At 53.8% G+C, this 21,921-nt stretch overlaps 1 long non-coding RNA gene across 1 annotated transcript; it reads left to right on the top strand.

Moving 5' to 3' along the window:
• The first annotated feature begins 7,635 nt into the window (after positions 1–7,635).
• Positions 7,636–12,949, top strand: LOC144614236 (uncharacterized). Its single transcript, XR_013551857.2, has 3 exons — positions 7,636–10,527; positions 11,706–11,791; positions 11,886–12,949. It is a non-coding gene; the product is annotated as an uncharacterized LOC144614236 (long non-coding RNA).
• The last annotated feature ends 8,972 nt before the right edge of the window (positions 12,950–21,921 follow it).

Genomic DNA, 21,921 nt, shown 5'->3' with positions numbered 1-21,921 from the left:
GGATGATGGCAGGCTCTTCTCTTTCCTGTCCCCCTACCCCGCCCCGGCCGACTTCAGGGTCAGGTTCTGAGATCTGCTATATTGGGCTCCCGTGGGTGAGGCTTCCATCCCGCCTCTGGCCACATCAGGCCAGCTTCCCCCAGGATTGAGGGGTTATTTGTATCTTCAGGGTGGCAGGGCCTCCTCCCCAGAGGCAAGGAACCCAAGATAACAGGGCAGCCTGGGAGCTGTTTATGAAAAGGCAGCGTCGTAGGGGGTGGGCAGGGCCCGCGGGCACAGTGACTGCTGCCATAGATATAGCAACTGGGGCGGGGAAGGCCGTCTAAATTACAGCTCCCAGAATAGAGGGGCCCAGAGGGAGTGGTGGGGCATCCTACCAAGGGAGCTGGCGTCCTGCCAGCCATGTCCAGGCTCTGGGCCCTGCCGCAGGCAGAGGTGGGGTGGCCACGGGCCCGGTGGCCGCGAGGTGGAGCCAGGCGGTGGCGCGGAGGCTCCTGGGGGTTGGGAGAGAACCAGCCTGGGATGACCTTCTGGAATAGTGAGGGTGGTGAGGGGAGGGGGGAGGCGGGGAGGCGCCCGCTTGCCTGCCCCTGGAAGAGACTCACCGTCACACCCCTCCGTGGATATTTCACCCAAGTGTGCGATACGGCGAAATTAACGAGAACGGCGGGCATCCTCATAGCCGCTATGGGCCAGGAACCGCTCTAAGCAATAATGCGCGTCAGTTCCCCCTCCCGGCTCCCTGTGACGTAGGTATCATTGGCCCCATTTTATAGATGAGGACACTGAGGCCCACTGAGGCCCAGTATGTGCCAAGTGGAGCTAGGGAGTGAAAAACGAAGGTGTGTGAGCCCAGGTTTGTCTGACTTCAAAGACCAGGCTTCTGAGCCAGGGAATCCGTTCGAAACCTTCGCCTCCCGGAGTCGGTTTTCTCACCTATGACGTGCATCACGGCCTCTTGCTCCGGGTCAGCCTCCCAGAGCTGTAGGGATCACATGGGGACAGTGTGGTGCGCTGGGAAGAGCTTCAAGGCGGGAGGCTTGGCTGGAGTCTGTGCCATGCCCACTGTAGGCCTCTGTTTCCTCCTCTGGAAAATGGGGATCATCATAGGTAACCCACAGGGTCTTCTGAGACTCTAATGGGAATATATATGTGTGAAAGTACTCACATCTTTGAGGGCAGATTGTAAATTAGAAAGTGCCACATTTCAGGGGCGCCTGGGCGGCTCGGTCGGTTGAGCGTCCGACTTCGGCTCAGGTCACGATCTCGCGGTCCGTGGGTTCGAGCCCCGCGTCGGGCTCTGGGCTGACCGCTCGGAGCCTGGAGCCCGCTTTGGATTCTGTCTCTCCCTCTTTCTCTGCCCCTCCCCTGCTCGTGCTCTGTCTCTCTCAGTCTCTCCAAAAATAAATAAATGTTAAAAAAAATTTTTTTAATTAAAAAAATAAAATAAAATGAGGAAGCATCCCTTTGACCATACTTGGTAGATATTCAGTTTTCCTGTAAAGTTAAAGCAAAACACATCTACATTCTTTTTTTTTTTTTTTTTTTTTGGTGAGGATTTGCTGCCTTGAAACTGTATTTCTTCAACTGCTGTACCTAAGGTGCTGATTTTCAGCTGAGACTGAGGACCACCCCCTGCCCCATCCCCACGTCCCCAACACCAGCTGTTTCCTGGGCTGGGGGGGGGGGGGCCTTGGTACAGAGACATAGGTTTGGACAGGATGACTCTTGTGCCGCTGGCTATCTGAGCCTCCTGCCTTCCTAGGTGTGTTACTTAATGTTGTTCAAGATCCTCTGGCCCGCCCCGGCGGGGAGGGGGGGGGGAAGTGCTGCAATGAACCTCAGAGACCGGAACTTGCTGACTCATCAGGGGAGCCAAGGGCAGGTTAAGGGCATTGAGTCCTGGGAAAGGAGGCGACACCCATCAGGCAGCCTCACCATCACTCTCCTCCTGCCTGACTGCCTCCTCTCTCTCTCTCTCTCTCTCTCTCTCTCTCTGTGTGTGTGTGTGTGTCTGGGGTGACCAGGCAGCGTGCAGGCAGCAGGGAGCAGGGAACCACGCCTTGCACTCGCTCATCCCCAGCCTTTCCAGGGCCGGTCTTCCCCTCCCCCCCAGGGAGCCTCACCGTCCACGTGAGGAGCTGGTTCAACGTGGCACCTGTACCTCCTGGTGGGATGTGTGACCGAGCTGGTTACCGCTGCTCACGACACGGTGAAATCCCACCGGGATGTAGCTGCCTCCCGCCGCCGTCCGCGAAACCCAAGCTCTTGGCCAACAGGAGCACCCGCTCTATCCTAGGGAGGATTCTCTGGAGATTCACTAAGACAGACCGTTCATGCACTCATTCATTCAACGTTTGCTTGCTGCTTACCTACTGCGTATCTGGGACTGTTGTAGCTCACATCTGATGGGAGAGGCAGCCGACAAGTAAACATATTGAGTGCCAGATGATGGTAGGTGTTATGGGCAACGTAGAGCAGGGAAGTGTACTGAGCGGGAGGGAGGGGTGATACTTAATCAAGGGCAGTTGGAAGCCTTACTGATGAGGTGTGGGGCCCAGTGAGGGATTCAGCTGTGCGGATATCTGGAGAAGAGCCTTCCAGTAGCGGGAAGCCAGTGTGGGCTTGGAGGTGAGTGAGGCAGGTGGAAGGATGGAGGTAGGTATTCCCTAGGGAGAAGGTATTCTCCCTCTGGGGAGGGAGGGAGGGGGGGGGGTCTCTAGGTTTGAAGGAGGGACGTTTAGTGCTGTAAAGATTTTCCTAAACTCTAACTCAAGCCCCTCAAGCCAGTGGGTTTAATGAAGCTGGCTTAGGCGTTCAGGGCCTGATTTGCTGCTCCTAAGACTCTGACCTCCTGTCGAATCTCCAGGGAGCGTGGCCGCGCTTCCTTGGAAGGCAGTGCCTCCTGAATTCCTTCCCTGATCCGCTCTTCCTTCTGTCTCTCCATCCCCGCCCTGTCCCGCTCCCTGGCATCCAAGGATGGCCTACCTGCCTGCCCACCTGCCTTGACCCCTCACCCAGCACACGCCTGCCTTATGTCCTTACCGCTTCTTCTGTGTCTCTTCTCTCCAGCTATACCGAGAGCACGGGTGGGCGGGACTAGTGTTAAACTGCTTGGAGCTTCTTGCGTCGGGCACCTCAGAGGTCTCCATAAATACGCTCGAACTGATCAGGACGCGGATGTTCAAAGGGGACACAAGGGCTCCAAGCAGACTTCTGTGCACAGCAGACTTCCCACGGACTTGAGGGATGGGGGCGGGGGCGGCTGGAGTTTACCAAGCACTGGGGGTATCCGGGGCCCCCACTGGGAGAGTTGAGCTGGAACGCCTTCTCCCACCTTGAACTTGACCATCGGGATGCTAAATTCTTGTCGCCACTAGGATGTTCCACCCCCCCCCCCCCCCGCCCCCGAAGATGAGTTGAGACTGTGGTCTTTTTTTTTTTTTTTTTTTAATTAACGTTTATTTATTTTTGAGACAGAGAGACAAAGCATGAACGGGGGAGGGTCAGAGAGAGGGAGACACAGAATCTGAAACAGGCTCCAGGCTCTGAGCCGTCAGCACAGAGCCTGACGCGGGGCTCGAACCCACGGACCGCGAGATCATGACCTGAGCCAAAGTCGGCCGCCCAACCGACTGAGCCACCCAGGCGCCCCAGAGACTGTGGTCTTTCAACCCCTGGGTTCCAAGGAGGCAGCCACTGGGGCTGCCAAAAGGCGGGGGGGGGGGGGTTCAGTAAATTCCCTCTGCCCCCCTCCCATGCTGCAGCAGGGGAGGGGCTTTGCTTTTATTTATTTTACACGTATGTTTCCAGGGATGGTTTCGTTTCAAAAGGGGATTTCCTTCTAGGAAGGACATGTAAGAAGCTAGTAAGGGTGGTTACCTCCTGGGAGGAGAGCTGGGAGGCCTGAAGGCAGGGGAGGCACGGAGACGTACCCACCACTGTATTCTCGGTTGTACCTTGTGAATTTCGTAGCGCACGCGTAGGTAGCCGAACCGCATACCCCCGTAAATAAACGTCGGTTTATTTGAAAAAGACATTATAAACGTTTAAAGCACCACTCAAGCACGAGGTAAAAAATAAAAAAGTAACACGCCAAATATAACCCTTGCCTTGTTCCCACCGCGGACTGAAGCTGAAACCGCAGGGAAAGCCAGCAGACTTGTTCCCAAGGCCTTTGGGGTGACAGAGTGACCCAGAGACCTTGAGAGAAGGGGGACGGGGGGAGTCACCCAGCCAAGCTCTCCCTCGGGTGTGGCACCCGAAGTGAGCGAGGCGTGGCAAGCCCTGAGCTGTGCGTGTTTCCCTTGAGGGAGCTGCTAATGATGGCAGGGGTGTTGAAACAACAGAACAGGGGCGCTTGGTGGCTCAGCCAGCCGACGTGACTGCCTCTTGATTTCGGCTCAGGTCACGATCTCACGGTTGTGAGATCGAGCCCCGCGTGGGGCTCAGTGCTGGGCATAGAGCCTGCTTGGGACTCTCTCCCTCTCTCTCTCTCTCAAAATAAATGCACTTAAAACACACACACACACACACACACACACACCAAAATAAACCCAGTACACCCGGCGGGGAGGCGGTGCTCGTGCCGCACGGCTGTCTGCTTTATAAAAACTGCCTTGAGGTGTCGTGCGAATCGGTGGCCTGGGCTGTTCTCTAGCTCCAGTCTCAATTCCTCCAAGGCAAAGACCGCGTCTCGTTCATCCTGTGTGTCCTGGGCCCACGCCCGGATGCACGTGGCTGAGAAAGCTCCCCGTCGCCCCACACCGGGAAATCAGGGCACCGTTGCTGCCACAGGACCTGCCACCCGGCAGCTGACAGCTTAACAGCCTCTTCTGTTCCAGCTGGGTTTCCCAGAATCCTGTAGGGCAGGCGTTACTATTATCTCCATCCAAAAAAAGAGGAAACGGTCTTGTGCCCACCCTCTCGTGTTTTGTGGCGCGTTCTGGGCTGAGTCCCTTCACTCCTTTGGTTTGGTCATCTGTAAAAACGGGAGCCACGGTTTCTGACTTATCCGCGGGCCCGGGAACACCTCAGGATGCAGGGGCTCCAAGAGGCGATGTGGCCCAAAGCAGTAAGCGAGGGGAGAAGATCGAATTCACACCGGCTTCTGAACCAAAGTATTACTGCTGACCCATCAGCCTCGGGAGGTGGCCGCGTCTGTTCCTTGTCCCACGAGGGGATGCGGAGATTCCTCGGAAGGGCAGTTAAGCACAGCTATTTTCTCTCGTTGCCTTTGGTCATCGTCAGGCATTGTTAGGAGACAGGGACAGGCAAAGGCAGACCTTTATACTTATTCAATCGCCTTTGCGGAACACCCTTACCTGCACAGGCACTGGGAAGGCAACTGTAATTAAGATACAGAGAAAAGGAAGGAAGTTTCATTCCTCACGGCGGGCTGGTGCCTGCAGCGAAAGTATCCAAGTATCCTGGAATATGAGGGCTGGAAGGCTTCTTAGGGGGTAACATAGCCTCTCTTATATAGGTGGGAAAACTGAGGCCCAAAATGGGCTAGGGGCTTGCCTAAGTTCCACAGGTTAGAACACTCGAGTGGTCTTTAATCGGATTTATGAATGAGAAAGTTGGAGAGTTGGTTCTCAGCCTCCAGTCCTGATGGACTGAAGCTGGTAAAAGGTGGAGCCTGGAAGACAGATAGGAGGGGGAGGGTGGTGTCATCCCACAAAAGGAAGGCCGGGAGCCCAACACAGGATGGGAGCCCTCAGTCTTCCCTCCCTCGGGGCTTGGAAATCCTTGCTGATGGCCAGTTCCTTACCAGAGGTCGCAGACAGACAAAGAGGGAGATTTCTGAGCCCAGGACCTCACCCCGGGGGGAGGGGGGGACGGCAGTGAGGGATGGGAGTTCTCTCATTTCCGTTACTTGTATCTTGAGATATGCCTTTGGCCGAGTCGCTTCTCCCCTCAGTTTTGCCCTCCGTAAAATGGGGTCACCGACCCTGCCCCACCGTGCGCGCGGCCAGGATGCCCTAAGGGGATCAAAAGAGGGGAGCACGGAGGCAAGGTTGTGTGCCTGGCTGCTGGCAATCAGCATTCCTCCCCGCTCCCCCCGGACCTGCCCCAAAGAGGCGTCTGGAAGTTGCACAGAGCCAGCCAGTCTGGGCGCGAGACAATCAGCAGCCCCGACGCCGCCGACACAGAACAGCTACTGAGACCGCGGCGGGGGGCGGTGACCCGGCCCAGACGCGCGAAGTGGAGACGGCCGGCGCGTGTCACCGCGCGTGTCACCGCGCCCCCTCCCCGCGGTCTACACCCGCAGACGCCCCTCCTCCCGGGGCTCCGCATGCACGCTACCCGCCGCCGCGTCGGCCCCGGGCGTCCTCCCCCCCCCCCCCCCCCCCCCCCCCGCTTCCTATTTGTGGCCAGGAGCCCGGAGCGTGTCACGTCCAGGAAGGACGAGCCCGGCCGCGGCGGGGACCCGGCGTCCGGCGGGCAGCGGCCCCCGCCCAGCCCCGGGCACGCCTCTGCGGGCGCCACGTCCCGGCGCGGGTGCGGTCCCACGGCGGACGGGGAGCAGGGGTGGGGGGAGAGGAGCCCAGCGCCCGCAGCGGCCCCGCCCCGCGAGAGAGGGGGCGCCTCCCGGAGCCTCCTTTACAGCCCCCGCCGCTTGGTCATCGGAGAGCTGGCAACTCGGGCGCCCGAAAGCAGAGCCAACGGGGAAGAAGGGGGCGCCAACCGCCTGAGCTGGGTCCCCTCCTCCGCTCCTGCACTCGGTTCCGCTGCCCCTGCCCCTGATCTAGGACCAGAGCCAGCCCTAGAGCTATAGGATGACATCCTATGGCAGAGGAAGGTGGGGACCGAGCCTACGTACGGGTCAACCCTGTGGTTTGACGGATGCGAAAACCCAGGCCCAGAGTGGGGCCCCCCCGACGTGTTCAAGGCCCCCCACTGTAAGTCAGCGCCTAGCCCACGTTTTTGTTGCCCAGCCCAGGGCCCTTTCTCCAACACCCCGTACCCTACTTCAAATGAAATCAAATCCACCCTTGGGCTAAGGACAGCCAGACTTTTTGCCAAAGTGTGGTTTGGCTAAATTAGTCAAATGCCAGGAAAACAGAATGGAAGGTTTCTAATAAAATCTGTCTCCACCGGCGGGGCAGGAGTGTTATAGGGGCTCACCCTCTGGTTCCACAAATCACCTGCACAACCTTGTTTGACATTTGTAGCCTGGCAGCAACAGGCACACCGCACCCCCTCCTTTCTTGAGCCCCCCCCCCCCCCCCCCCCCCCCCCCCCCCCCCCCCCCCGCCACACACACACAATGGCATTTTCTTCTCTGGTACCTGGAAAGGGCAGAAATGCGCAGTGACCTGGTTTGCCCGGTGTTGCCCGTGTTTTTTTTCTCTACCTTTAAAAACTGGCCAGGGGGGCGCCTGGGTGGCTCGGTCGGTTAAGCAGCCGACTTCGGCTCAGGTCATGATCTCTCGGTTGGTGATTTCGAGCCCCGCGTCGGGCTCTGGGCTGACAGCTCGGAGCCCGGAGCCTGTTTCAGATTCTGTGTCTCCCTCTCTCTGCCCCTCCCCCGTTCATGCTCTGTCTCTGTCTCAAAAATAAATAAACATTAAAAAAAAAAAATTAAAAAAAAAAAACAACTGGCCAGGGCTGGGAAAGTGGGGATAGGAAATGGATTTGAATCTCCTACTATCTTATACCTCAGCTTAGGGCTCTTGCATTCTACCCACGGCGAATCTCAAACTGTGTCCCATGATTATATTTAGACCTCCCTTCTTTCCCCGTCTTCATAGAGGGCTAATTTAGCTATTGTCCAAGCACAGCCAGAAGGCACAGTTTCAAACCACACCAAGGATGACCCTCTACTTAAAAGGCCCACATCAAAACTAGCGCCTCCCAGATCCCCGCCCTGCCCCCTGACAGTGCAGTGAGGAAATGGACAGCTGCCCGTGTCAAGACTTCCTTGGTCAACCCCGATCAAGGGTCAACCCCACAGGGGGAACTGCGAATGCTGCTCAAAATCTAGATCACCCTCGGGGCGCCTGAGTGGCTCATTTGGTTAAGCGTCCGACTTCGGCTCAGGTCATGATCTTGCGGTTGGTGAGTTCGAGCCCCGCGTCGGGCTCTGGGCTGACAGCTCGGAGCCTGGAGCCTGCTTCGGATTCTGTGTCTCCCTCTGCCCCTCCGCTGCTTGCACTCTGTCTCTCGCGTTGTCTCAAAAATAAATAAACATTTAAAAAAAAAAAAAAAACTAGATCACCCTCAACGTGCATGTGGTTGAGGAAATCACTCGACCCTTCTAAGACATTCTTTGCCTTCATCCCCACGGTCTCGGAGAACCACTCCGTCTTCTCACCTGTTAGAGAAACGCCATCTCGTCTCAGAGTGTGATGACTGACCTCAAAAATGCTTTCAGATGACCGATCTATACTCGCGGAAGGAAGAGAGGCATGCCTGAACCCCCAAATCCTTGTCATACCTGTGTGTATAATGTATAAATCTAGTTCTGCGCCCCAGAGACCAGCTTGAGGGTTTACGAATCCTGGGTCTCTCACCTAATGCCTCTCAGCCATTAGGGCCCAGTCTTGGGAGTAAGACTGTGGTCGTCGCAGACTCTTAAATGGGGAAGCCACCTTCAAGATCCCATCCTTCTCATCCTGAAGCAATTTCGTCGTAATTACTTTGCATATCGAATACCTGCCATGGGTTACAGCTAGAGAGTGTTCTCTTCACTCAGCCTTGCAGTCAGACTAGGAGACAAACAGGTCAGACGCTAATTATAAATAATGTGAGAAGTGTGACAGTCGTGGGCAGAGCGTAGGAGGGACGAGCTTGGGGAAGACCCCCATACGCAGAGGGGGAGATACTTGAGCTGGGTTTTGAGGGATGAATGGTTGGCCCAGGCAGGCGGGTTGGGATAGAGGCTGAGTTAGGAAAGGCAGTTTCCATTTCTTTCTCCCCTCGTAGGCACCGGAAGTATAGCCTGGCGAACCCGAGCATTGGGGTCTTGATTATCTGTGTGTGGCTTCTCCACTGGTGGAGAAATTGGTGCCCAGACTCCCCGGTCCCTGCCATCTGGCATGGGGTGCTCGGAGGAGGCAAATGCCTTAATACAAGGCAACTTGCTGTGTTAAACATGCAACTGAGGAATAACTTTCCGACAAAAATGAGGTGGGCACTTACTGCTTTTTTGGGGTCCGTCTGTATATTGCTTCCCTTCCTTTAAAATATGCAGAAATTCGGATTTTTGTATTATTTTTAAAGACTGGAATAAGAGAAACACTACTATGCGAGCAAAGGGACGAGAAAGGGGTGCCAGACGGAGGTCCTGGGACTGACTTCCTGAGGGAAGGAGCCGCAGCGAGGCCGTGATCTTGGGATTCGCCAGAGTGGGTTCCCCCAGGTCCGTGGGGGTTTCAGATTCTCCATCCACTGTCTCCTGAGCCCAAGTCCCCAGCTCCCTCCCTGACCTGTCCCTAGGGTCTAAAATCCTGGATCAGAAAGAAGTGGAAAAACCCAAATCCTTTGAAAAGGGTCCTGTTCTTTCATTCAAGACAGTGGGTGTGAGTCCCGATAGAGCCAACCCAAACATGTCACATCATCCCCAAATACATAATGGCATTCATTCTCCTTGTGGTAGGGATCTGGGCAGCAAGATGGGGCTCCCCACGGCGAGGGAGGTATATAAAGGAGTCTTAATTTGTAACTAGCTAATGTTTGACGTTCTAATTTTGTAGATTTCCAGGCTGAGCATTATTTTGTGGTCTAAGATTGTCTGGGATATTATTTGCTAACTCAAGCCACCATCATTCACCTCAGCTGGCCTACATGCCTGTTCTTTATAAAAGTTCTGCTGCCCCGGGGCCTGCCTCGGGCGGGCATTTTCCCCGATGAGGTCACTAGACTTTCGTCCACCACCGCGCTGGCCTCCAGCAACGCATATCCTCCCACCCGGGGCCCGGCGGGTGACCAAGCACGAACCCAGCCGTGAAATCAGCGCACAGGTCAAAGCCGCTCAGTGCCTTCCTAAACTGATTTTCACAAAGCCACAACCGGAGAGCAAGAAAAGTGATTTCCACATGCTGAATACCCACTGTTTCCATTTCTCGGTTCAATATTCCTGACCCCGGGGACTCTGACTGGTCAGTCTATCACTCCTCTGCTTCTGACCCCCTTGGTGTGGTCACTTCACACACGAGGGGCTGCTGGGGACTGTTCTCCTGCAGTCATCCCCTGGGGACCCCTGACCCCCCCCCCCCCACCCCCAGCGTCAACACCTGCCCGTTTCCCCAGGGGCTGGGGGAACTGCCCAGCAAAAGTCTTCTTTGGCTTGATCTGTGCCCACCCACTCAGGTCGGCCACACTCCGTGGTTACCGTTCCTGTTATCCACTGACGACACTACGAAATGTGACTTTACCATCATTTGTGGTGATTAACCCTGCGCATCAGCACAGAATGCTAGGCTGCGGAGTTGTGGCCCTGAATAGTTTCCTTCTTGCCTGGTCTCAGCTGCGACGTCAAGTTCATGTTAACGGACGGCACACAACAGGTGCTTGGGACAGGTTAGCTGTGCTCTTAAGTTGGGTTCCCCGGAAACTGGTGATTTGGGACGAGGCTTACTGCCCACTCCATGACTCCTTTTTGTTTGTTTTTCGTTTTTCTTTTTTTTGGTTTGTTTTTTTAAATAAACCCTCAGGGAGTGGGGCGCCTGGGCGGCTCAGTCGGTTAAGCCTCCGACTTGATTTCAGCTGAGGTCATGATCTCACGGTTTGTGAGTTCGAGCCCCACATCAGCTTCTGCGCTGACGGCCCGGAACCTGCTTGGGATTCTGTCTCCCTCTCTCTCTGTCCCTCCCCTGTTTGCTCTCTCTCGGTCTCAAAAATTAAGTAAAAATAAGACTTAAAAAAAAAAAACAACCCTCAGAGAGTGATGTTGGCACAGGCCCTGTATCATTCAGGGCTCTACCAGAGAAACTCACCAGGAGGAGAAACTCTAGGAAAGGCAAACCCAAACTCGGAATATGTGTTGATTCCAGTCAGGATGAACTGTTGCTTCGTCCAGAGTGGAAGGGATCCAATCTAATCACCTTGATCTTTTTGAGGTGGTGCCGTATTAGGGGCATGGCACCGGTCTCTTACTGGCAGACTGGTTGGTAGCCGCTACATGAATCTTGGTGAGTGGATGCTCGTGCTATTTGACCCAGTTAATAGCTTTCGTGAGTTACTCCCATGGATCTCCACTCGCGCATCCATTGAGCGAGCACTGGGCTGACCAATGGCAGAGGCTGGTTAATGTCAAGCGGCCCCGTTTTTCAGTCTACATCGTTGCCTAAGGGCATCTTCCATGGCGGATGCCCTCTGGGGGGCATTAATGTGTAATTCATCTCACATCTTATGCCCATTGCCACAGGCCCGTCCCCGTGTCTCTTCACCATGCCTCCTTGTCCCTGACCTTCCAAACTTTATTTCTCAACCCCCTGGCCAACGAGTCAAGCCATTCACTGCTGTCCATGTCTCTGGTATATTCTTACCTTGGGCCACTTTTCTTTCCACACGTAGCGAATGTCCAGGGACACTGCCAGAACTCTGCCCACTGGGGGGGTTTTCCCTCACGGCTGTTTTTCGGGACCCCCCCTGCCCCAGAGTAGGACTGTAGTGCAGCCAAAGTCTGTTCCCAGCTGGCATCCAGCAAGACGATCCATCTGTGAACCAAGCTCTGCGTTTTTCCCCTCTGCCTTCAGATGATCGTAAAGGACCCTCCACCAGCGCCCCCCACCCCTGCTCCCTCGTGGCCACCATACACGCAAGCCAGAGGAGAGGCACCAGGGTAAGAGTGGTGAATCGCACGGAGAGGGGGCCGGGCCACATGTTTGGGCAGCTTCCTCGTATGTCTTACTTGTGCCCCCTTTCTTTTGCTCAAGTGCACTCCTGGGTGTATTCTTTGCATCTCAGAGTGCTGCTTAGGCCCACGGGACATGACACACGGAGCTCACGAGGGAAAGTTCTGGCTGCGTGAATCTTGATGGCCATGGTCAGGTGTTCTGTGCCTACCAGGATCCAGCATTCCAGAAGCTGTTTTGCAAGTGGTTTATGATGATCTTACACAGATAGCATGGGCCACGGCCTGCATCATTCTCCCGATGCGGCCTGCCATGACCTCCACACGGTTTCTTCATCGAAACTTCTAATGTCATCGTTGTCTGGCCCTTACCTGCCTGTACCATGGCCTAGACCTGCTGAAGAACGCTTTCCTGTTCGGCACCCCACCCAAGGTTGGCGGCCTTCGGTGCCATCAGTTACGTGAGTCGGAGCAGCATTCCTAAAGCGAGGAAAGATGCCTTCGGAATCCAGAAAGGCCTGCCGGGCACTGGACTTCTCTCCTTGGGGTGGGAAGTGCAGGATGAAACAACGCGTCCTTTATTTCGGAGGCCCGGGATCACGGGACCTCTACGCGTTTCACGGTGGGTCGTGGCAGGTGCTTGAATCTTCTCAACGGTTATTTCCAACCACCCCCCCTTAAGTACATGTGTCTCAGCAAAGCCTCCAAATACTTGCCACTTGTCGCCCACGCCGTCTGACGAACGGGATGTCACTATTGTCGTGGAACACGGTGATACTCTTCGGGATGTCACAAAGGTCCCTTTGGGGGGGGGGAGGCGACACAGGAGGAGGTGGGGGGAATTAGAGCACGACGTATATACTTGTACCCCTCTAAACGGATGTGGATTTTTCCTGATTCGCCTGGCAGGGAGGGAAAAGGAAGCATTCGCCAGATCGGTGGCCGTGTCATTCAGCGTTCGCCCAGATGCCACAGCTGCATGGCACTTTCAGTGGACCTACGACTTGTTGAGTTTGTAGTGGTCCAGTCGGGTCTCCGAGGCTCTGTCTGGTTTTCGCAGGGGCCAGACTGGGGAATTTAACGGGGCTGTAATGGAGATCACCGCTCCTGGCATGTTGTGCTAATCAGTCACCTGCACAGCTCTGCCATCCCACCCCCCACCCCCCACCCCCCACCTCCGGCCCCAAATCTGACGCGGCCACTCATTATGATAACTGAACTCACTTGCTGCTGATGTTTACTACCATCTGGCCTCTATTATGCAAGGATCCCGTCATCCCCATCGCTGTTCGGGAGTTGCCTCCAACCCCATGGGACCCCACATCCCTCAATCCAAGCCCCATCACCCCGTCCCGGCTCCTATCAGTACATGTTGGCCGGGTCTATGCAACTTCAGGATACAGAGCCCACACCAGGCGGGGTCCAATCAGGAGACGGAAGCCACACAGTGATTTGAACAGGGCACGTTTAATATGCAAATAAGGACGTATGACAGGGAACTGGAGTAACGAAGGGTTGGCCGGTAAAACACAACGAGAACTCAGAGGTGTATGGGACTAGCAGATGTAAGGACCAGCCGCCACCCCTAATGCCGAGACAGGGCCCTCAAGAGGCTTCCCTGCGGCAGGGACCTAGATCTCATTAAGAGGACGCAGTCATGGCTCATCGGATGGCAGGAAAGTCGTTGGGCTGGGCAATGGGTCTCACTGGAAATTTGTCCGGCAGAACTCGCCAAAATCTGCCCTCTCGGGTGCCTGGGAAATCCGTGCACGAGGAGGTATGTCACAGGAGGTGGTCCACTCTAAAAGTGCCTCGGGGGGAGTGCTGGGGAAGGCTGCTGGCCTCCGGGGGCTGCTGACGGCAGGGTCCTAGGACCAGACAATGGACCAGCTGCCCACGCCCCAGAAGCCAGAGCTGGAGAAGCTGCAGGAACCTGCCAGAAGTTCCACCGTAGAACTGGGAAGGAGAACCCCTCTTCCCCTGCAAAGTTTCTCCACGGCCCTCTAGTGACAAAGCTTGACCTTGCGCCAACCAGCAAAGGTGAGCTGTGTAAAGGGTTCAGATCCATTTTTACAGAGCGGGGAATGAACTGCAGATTTGGCGCTAAGAGGTCACAAGGTGACAACGGGCATCGTCCTTTTCTTCCGTTAGCAAGGCCGGCACTTCCTTAGCTAGGCTGTGACCGGCCTGGTGGCCAGGAGAAGGGGTGGGGTAGACCCAGAGAGGGGTGAGGCAGAGGCCTCCGCATCTTCTTTAAGCAAGAGGGGAGCACTGGCCTCTTACTGGGAGGCAGGGGGCACTTCTGCAGTCCCAGGGGGTTAAAGGGGATCTGGAACTTATAGGACCCCGATGTCTCCATTACAAACCTCAGGGGTCCCACCCCTTCCCAACCAGGCCCCTGATGAGGATGGTCTCAGTGGATAAGAATTCAACTTTATCTGGAGCCCTTTTCTTAAAGTTTATTTATTATTTATTTTAAGACAGGCGGGGAGGAGCAGAGAGAGAGAGAGAGAGAGAGAGAGAGAGGGAGAAAGAGAATCCCAAGCTGTCAGCTCAGAGCCCACCGCGGGGCTCGAACTCACAAACTGTGCGATCGTGACCCGAGCCAAAGTCTGACGCTTAACCGACTGAGCCACCCAGGTGGCCCTGGAGCTCTGCTACTTTTAGACTTAAGTCTTGGGCCTGATCTTCAGGTTTTCTGCTTTCAGGCTGCAGGAGATGAGAGTTGGTCCTTATGTTGTTGCCAAGGCAGTTCGTGCCCGACTGCTGACACCACAAGCAGCTGCTTAAAACACCACCCACTTATTAACACTCGCTTCCGTAGGTTAGGAGTCTGGACAGGGCTGGACTGGGGTCTTCTCAGGGTCAACTGTGCCAGGGAACATAACATGATCATGGGAGCAGAAATTCCTCATACTAACGGTTTCAGGGATCAGGGTGTAGAATCGGGGGCAGGGGGCTGTTTTAGAATTCTGCCTACCCACGGTCTGCAGATTCACAGCTCTCCCAAAGGCAAAATACATTCACCCCCTTCCAGGTTTCCAAGAGTCTCGTCCTATCGTAGCATCAGTTCAAAGTCCAAAATGCCATGTAAGTATCATCGGCTCCAAAGTCCAAACCTGCATCATCGAAATGAAATACACATGGATTCTCCGAGTACAACTCATTCAGGACAGCTTCTGGGCGCCATTCCTCTCTGCCTACGGACCCGTGAACCTAAGGAATTTAGGTTACGTGCCCCCAACGCTCCCAGCATACGTGGCGAGACAGGCAAAAAAAAGACCGTTCTGTTCTGGTTCGAAACGGGGAAATGTCGCCGGTCCAACGGAATTTTAAAATCAAGTCGAGCAAACTCTTACAGGTTTTAAGGCCATGGGATTAACCCTTCCAAGGCTCTGGACTCTGCCTCTGGGCTCTCTGAGTCACTCTGATGTCCCCTCTGAGTCACTCTGCCTTTCTCGTGAAAGATAGCACAAGTTTGCAGCTGAGAAGTGCTATCAACCTGCTTCCTGTCAGTAACACCTGGGGAACCCAAAAGCTTCTTTCATTTTCTACCGTCTCTTTCAATCCATCCTCGTGAGGTTTCTCCAGACACAAAGTTTTCAAGAACTTGTGGGCTTTGCACGGCATGCACGGGGATCCACTCCATTAGCCAAAAGGCTCTCCCACGGGTCTTTCGGGGACAGTCCCTTCTCTATATCTGCCTTCTGCTGGGATGGGTAAGGAACAGTACACAACCTAAGCTTCCTAGAGCCCCCCTGGTTTGACTGCGGCTATGAAGAATACCCCTGATATAGACTGAATTGTGTCCTCCCACCCCTGAAATTCACATGTTGAAATCCTGCCTCCCGGCCCCCCAGAATGTGACTTTATTTGGAAACGGGGTTGCTGCAGAAGTGATTAGTTAAGATGAGGTCAACCTGGCGTAGGGTGGACTGCTAATCCAACATGCCAGGTGTCCTCACAAAAGCGGGAAAGCTGGACCCAAACCCACACAGGGGAGCACCGTGTGGACACAGAGGTGGGTGATGCTTCTACAAGCCAAGGAATGCCAAAGACTGCCGGCAACCCACCCGAAGCCAGAAGAGAGGCTCGGAACAGATGCTTGGCTTCAATCTCACTGACACTTTGATCTCGGTTTAGTAGCCAAGATGGTACATTTTTACCGTATAAGCCATCCAGTTTGCAACACTTTGTGATGGAAACCCTAGCCAGCTGGTACAACCCTTGATCTCCTGTGACTCTGGATCTTTCTCAAGTCTCAGCAAAAACATTGCAGAGACATATACCGAACTTTTTTCTGCCCTGCCTCCAGTGCCAATCGTGTGTCCCTCACTTCCTTCTGAGTCCTGACCAGCAGTGTCTTCAAGTCCAGGCTTCAGGGTGCAGCCCAGGAAACATCGTGAACGGTATTCCGAGAGCCTTGCATGGGGACTGGTGGTAGCTATACTCTAGAGACCTACCCTTGGACTCTGGCACCCCGATCTTGAAACCATCCCCTATAAAAGCACAAATGAGGAACAGATATTTATTGCGGCACTGTTTTATTTTATTTTTTGTTGTTTAACTATTTCGAGAGAGACAGAGAGAGGGCGAGCAGGGGAGGGGCAGAGAGAGGGAGAATCCCAAGCAGGCTCCGCACTGTCAGTGCAGAGCCTGACATGGGGCTTGAACTCACGAACTCAAGGAGACCATGACCTGAGATCACGAGATCGTGAGGTCATGACCCATGAAATCAAGAGTCAGATGCTTAACCGACTGAGCCACCCAGGCGCCCCGGGTCGGATCTTTAACATACCTCCGAACCAACCAGTCCCTGGATGTGGGCTGCGCTTGGGGAAGGGGAGGACGAATGACTTTTGGGGAGGTGGCTCTCTTCAGTTGAGAACAGTTCCTGGGGAGGCCTTCAGATGAGAACTGTTGGCACAAACACTCTCGAGCCTCAACCCTGAAAGGGGGGAGCATCTGGGTGGCAGACCACAGCATCCACTTCAGTTCTTACCTTCCGTATCTCCTCATAGCTAACATGTGTGCTTTGTATTGTCTATTGCTGCATAATAAACGACTCCCAAACTTCGTAACGTAAAGCAGCAATTTGTCAGCCCGTAGTCTCTGTGGGTCACGAAACTGAGCTCGGCTTAGATGAGCATCTCTGGCTCAGGGGCTGTCATGAGGTCATCAGGCTGCTGGCTTGGGCTACGGTCACCTGGAGATTGCTGTGGCTGGCAAGCCCACTTCTAAGCTCACTCGTGTGGCTGTTGGCAGGCCCCAGAAGACCACTTCCAAGTTCATTCACATGGTTGCTAGTAAGCTTCCCGTTCCTGGCCACGTCCTCCATAGGCTGCCTGTGTTTTCACGACGTAGCAGCTGGTGGTTGGAGAGAGGCCACGCCCAGTCTTTTTGTAACTAATCTTGGAAGTGACCTCATATCCCCGTGCTCATCTTCTACTCTGTAGAAGTAAGTCACCAAATCCAGCCCCACCAAAGGGGAGAGGACTACACTGGGCGTGAATACCTGGAGGTGGGGGTCACTGGGGCCACCTCGGAGCTGCCAAGCACTGAGCTGAGCCTTCTACCTGCACCGCTTTATTGAATCTCACCATCACCTTAAGGGAGATGTTACGAATGTCCTCATTCGCAGACGTGGAACCGGGCTCAGAGTGGTTAAATAACTTGCTCACGGCCACACGGATCACTGCGTGGGCGAGAAAAGATTGAGCCCAGGGTCTCCTGTGAACAAGCCTGTGTGGCCCTTTTACTACAAGGTCTCCCTCAGTAACATCTCCAGAAGGATCCAAGTTGTTGCAGGGACCGAGGCTGAGATGTACCAGTCAGGGCTCTAAAGCCGAGCGTTCCCTCACTCGGGGAGTTCAAGAATGAAGCTGGGAACACAGACCAGCAGCAGGCCAGAAGACCGGCCGGAGGGGAATTCTGAAATGTTGGTGAAATCAGTTGTGGACATGAGGAAACCCTCCTTCCTTCCCGGTTCGTAGCTGCTAAGTATGGACTGGAAATAGAGACAGCAGGAATCGAAAAACAAATGAGCTAAAACCATTATTCAGCCATGGCCAAAAAAGGTTAAGCTTCTTGCATAAGGGACTAGGCAAAGCAACAAGCTCTTAGTAACTGCTTGACCTAAATCTGAGGGCTGTTCCAAGTTATCGACTGCTCTGTAACCAACCACCCCAAATCTTAGTGGCTGATTGTAACAGTAATTCACTTCTAGCGATGCTTTGGGTTGGCTGGGCAGTTACCCTACTCCTAAGCGTGCATTTCACTTTCACTAGAAGGGCAGCTGAGTTGAAGGGTCTGCGATGTCCCCGCCCGCGGGTCTGGAGCCTTGGCAGGGCGGGCTGGGACCTCTGTCTCCACACAGCCACCACTGGGTGGTACAACCCAAGCTTCCTCATGGGGGTGGTCGGGTTCCAAGAAAATAAAGGCAGACGCCGCAAGACTTCTCGAAGCATAGGCTCCGGGACTCGCACACCTTTTTTGCCATTCTACCGGTCGAAGCAGTGACAAGCCCAGACTGGAGAGTGGTGGGAATGGCCACGCCACTTACTGGGAGCTTACTGGGAGGAAGGTCGGGGGACGCACGGGCGTGAGACGCATCCGGGGTCGTTATTATTCACAGTGACAACGGAGGTCTTGAAAGGGAGTTTATGTTTAAATTGCGGGGAGGTACAGTTGACCCTCGAACGTGGGTTTGAACTGCGGGTGTCCACTCATAATGTGGGTGTTTTTGAAACAGCACAGGACTGTCCATGTATTTTCCTCTTCCTTATGATTTTCCTAATCAATTTTTTCCTCTAGCTTACTTCATTGTAAGAATACAGTAAAAAATACACAGAACATACAAAATACGTGTTAATCGGCTGTTTCTGTTATTGGTAAGGCTTCCAGTAAAACACAAGGCTGTTAGTAGCTAAGTTTGGGGGGAGTCCAGAGTTACACCTGGATTTTCGACTGCACAGGGGGGTCAGCACCCATAAACCCCACGTTGTTTGAGGGTCATCTGTTTGAGGGTTCTAGTTGCCCTGGTCCTTGCAGTGGGTTACAGGTCCCATGAGAAAGGACCGCAATGTGCCTGTGATGTGAACTATCTCCACCGCAGGGCACTGGAACGAGTAATCTGTGTAGGGAGCATCAGAGTTGGGACCTAGTCAGAAATAGAAACACGTTAGACTTAAAATGCTGGAACTTCCAGTGACCACAACCTGATTCTACATGAAAGTGAATTCAGGCTGTTGGAATAAAAGAATATACATATACGCTGCTTTAGAACAAGATCCTTTGGACTACAGGTAGGACTCATTCATGGGTCTTAAAGTTAATTAAGCTGTTTATGACTGGCATTTAAAAAATAGAAAACATCAAAGTACAGCACATACAAAGATATTTTTCTTGAATTTTTAATTTCCTTCTGTTGGATTAGCTAGGTAATGAGAACATACATTTTTTATTAAGGGTCCCAAAGGGTGAAAGCTGCTGAGTTAGTATATATTGAGGCAGGGGAGTAGCTACTCTATATCCATGAAAAAAATGTGTGTTAACCTCAGTCTCTCGTCAGAGTTACATGCTAGAAAGCAAGTATGGTAATTCTATGATTTGGACAGTTTTGTTCCATTCTGAGAGGTATTAAATAGAGGGGACTTGAACAAGGAGATTTAAAAAAAAAATTTTTTTTTTAGTCTTATTTTTGAGAGAGAGAGAGCGCGTGTGAGCAGGGGAGGAGCAGAGAGAGAGGGAGACACAGAATCCGAAGCAGGCTCCAGCCTCCGAGCCGTCAGCACAGAGCCAGACGCGGGGCTTGAACTCACGAACTGTGAGATCATGACCTGAGCTGAAGTCGGACGCTTAACCGACTGAGCCACCCAGGCGCCCCAGAACAAGGGGATTTCTTTTCTACCTCCTTAGCTCCCTCGCTGCAGTCCTTGAAAGGAACCAAACCGGGTGGACCCTGAGCTGGAAAGGAATGTGACAGAAAACAGGTGATCTTCCAGCTGACAGTGGAAAACAGTTCTGAGGACCAGCCTCACCCAGCATCTCACCGCCTGACATGGTCTTCGATAATTACTGGTCTCTTGAGTGTCCTCCACTTGGGACAGGGTCCATGAGAGCAGGGACCCGGTCCTGCTCACTGCTTGAATTCCCAGTGGCTAGATTAGCGCCCAGCACAGACTAGGCACTCAATAAACATCTGCGGGATAAACAAATGGGTGAATGAATGAATGAATGAATGAAGGGGAGGGGCCTGAAGAGGGCCCTCATCCCGAGCGCCATATTTTAAATCCTTGCTTTTCCCTGAAGGTACTTCGTAAGCTGTTTCCATCCGGGCTTGGTTTTCCCCAGACTGGTTCAGATCTTGGCCACGATTCTTTCCTCAAATAACTGCGTTCGAGGATACGATCAGATTATTGTTCAGCTGGACAGAGTAAGTGTTACTGAAACCGATCAGCAAGGAGTCGGGGCGGTGGGGGAGGGGCTGGCAGACGAGGATGAGAATGAATCACTTTAACTCTGGCCATGGGCCTTGAAAACGCATCATCCCTCATGGGGGGGGGGGGGGCGGCAGTTGTAGAGTTTGTGAGCTGGGCGGGACTGACCACTGATGACAGCAGGTCAGGGCTGTTCATTTCACAGAAAAAAAAAAAAAAAAAAAGAATTCACTGGACAAGGAGACCTCAGGATGTTGCTGACTGAGGAGGAGGAAGGAATGAAAGACACACAACGGATGTGGCTACTTTTTTTTTTTTTTTTTTTTTTTTTTTACTTTGAACATTAGCATTAAGTTTGTTACCGTACACATCCAAAGGCCCAGCATGTCGGAAATATCATGAAGTGGCACACCTTATACCAGAGTCTCGCAAAGAATAAAATAGACAATGCTACATCGAGTGGTTAAAAATACACACGCAAAAAGTAGTTTTAACAGTCTATAAATTTTTTATACTTAAAATCATGATTGAGTGGAAATTAAAAAGTGCATTTCAATTGCTAAAAAAATAATATTGGTAGAGTTCACACAAGGCGGGGGGAGGGGGTGTGGGAGATCAGTACATTGAGGGATGTGACAGGATGCCGGAAAGGAGACGACTCAGGGAAGCTGGGCTAGCTTGGAGGTTCAGGGCCCGGGGAGTTGGGTTCCGCCTCGCTGCAGCACCCCGGGGCCAAGAGCCCTCCTCTCTGCAGGCTCTTTCCCATCTGAAGGGATCCTGTCCCACCGACCTGTCACCACCCCGACTGAAAGACTTCTCTAAACTTCTTTGCAGCAAGAGAGGTACCTGCCCTACGTGAGTCCAACTTGACCTTCAATTGCGTCTTCGCAGAGGTAGGAGAGGGCCACTGCCCCCTTCTGAACTTGACACAAGTACCCCAGCCGCGTGGCCTTGAGCCTCGGGAGCTGGCGGGCGGAACAGGGACCAAGCAGCTTCTGTTTTGTCAAACTCCTTTGGACAAATGTTCAACATTCAACTTTGTAAACCTAATGCTAAACAACTCCTGGCAAGCAAACTGGATTTTCTTTTAAGAAACGAGGAAAAGTGCAAGTGATTTCAGTACTGGCGGGGCGGGGCGGGGGTGGGGGGTAACAAAAATAAAACCCAACAAGTTACTTCTGGCCACCTGTTACCTACACCAATCAATCACAGCTCCAGTTTCGCCTTTTGTCAAGTGTAGGAGTGGGTCAGCCTGGGCCGGGGTTCGGGGCAGGATCCAGGCAGAGATCTGGTCAGAAGGGAAGGCGGCTCTAGGCGCAGGTGCCCCCAGCTCTACGGGGTAAACAGTGCCGTGCGGGGCTTTGCCCTGGGCTGTCACTGACGCGCCCACGGTGGGGCAGATGCCGCCATGAGTACGAAACTCCTGGTCAGAGAGCGGAAGGGGGTCAGCAGCCCTGGGACAAGTCACTGACAGAGGGAACACGGACTGAATCCTAACCTGGAGAGGGACCTCCCAGGGGTCAGGATGCAGGGTCCAAGGCCGAGGACTTGCTCGCTGGTGTAACAGACATCCACTGGAGCCCAGCAGAGAAGCATTTCCTCGTTCGTACTCCGGAGTCTCCCCCTACCCCCACCCCGCTGCTCTTGTGCCTCTCAGAGATGTGATGGCCCTGTGCTGGT

The sequence above is a fragment of the Panthera onca genome, chromosome E1 (genome assembly GCF_046562875.1).
Source record: "Panthera onca isolate mPanOnc1 chromosome E1, mPanOnc1 haplotype 2, whole genome shotgun sequence".
In the NCBI taxonomy this organism is placed as follows: Eukaryota; Metazoa; Chordata; class Mammalia; order Carnivora; family Felidae; genus Panthera; species Panthera onca.
This window is presented reverse-complemented; position numbering and strand designations above follow the sequence as displayed.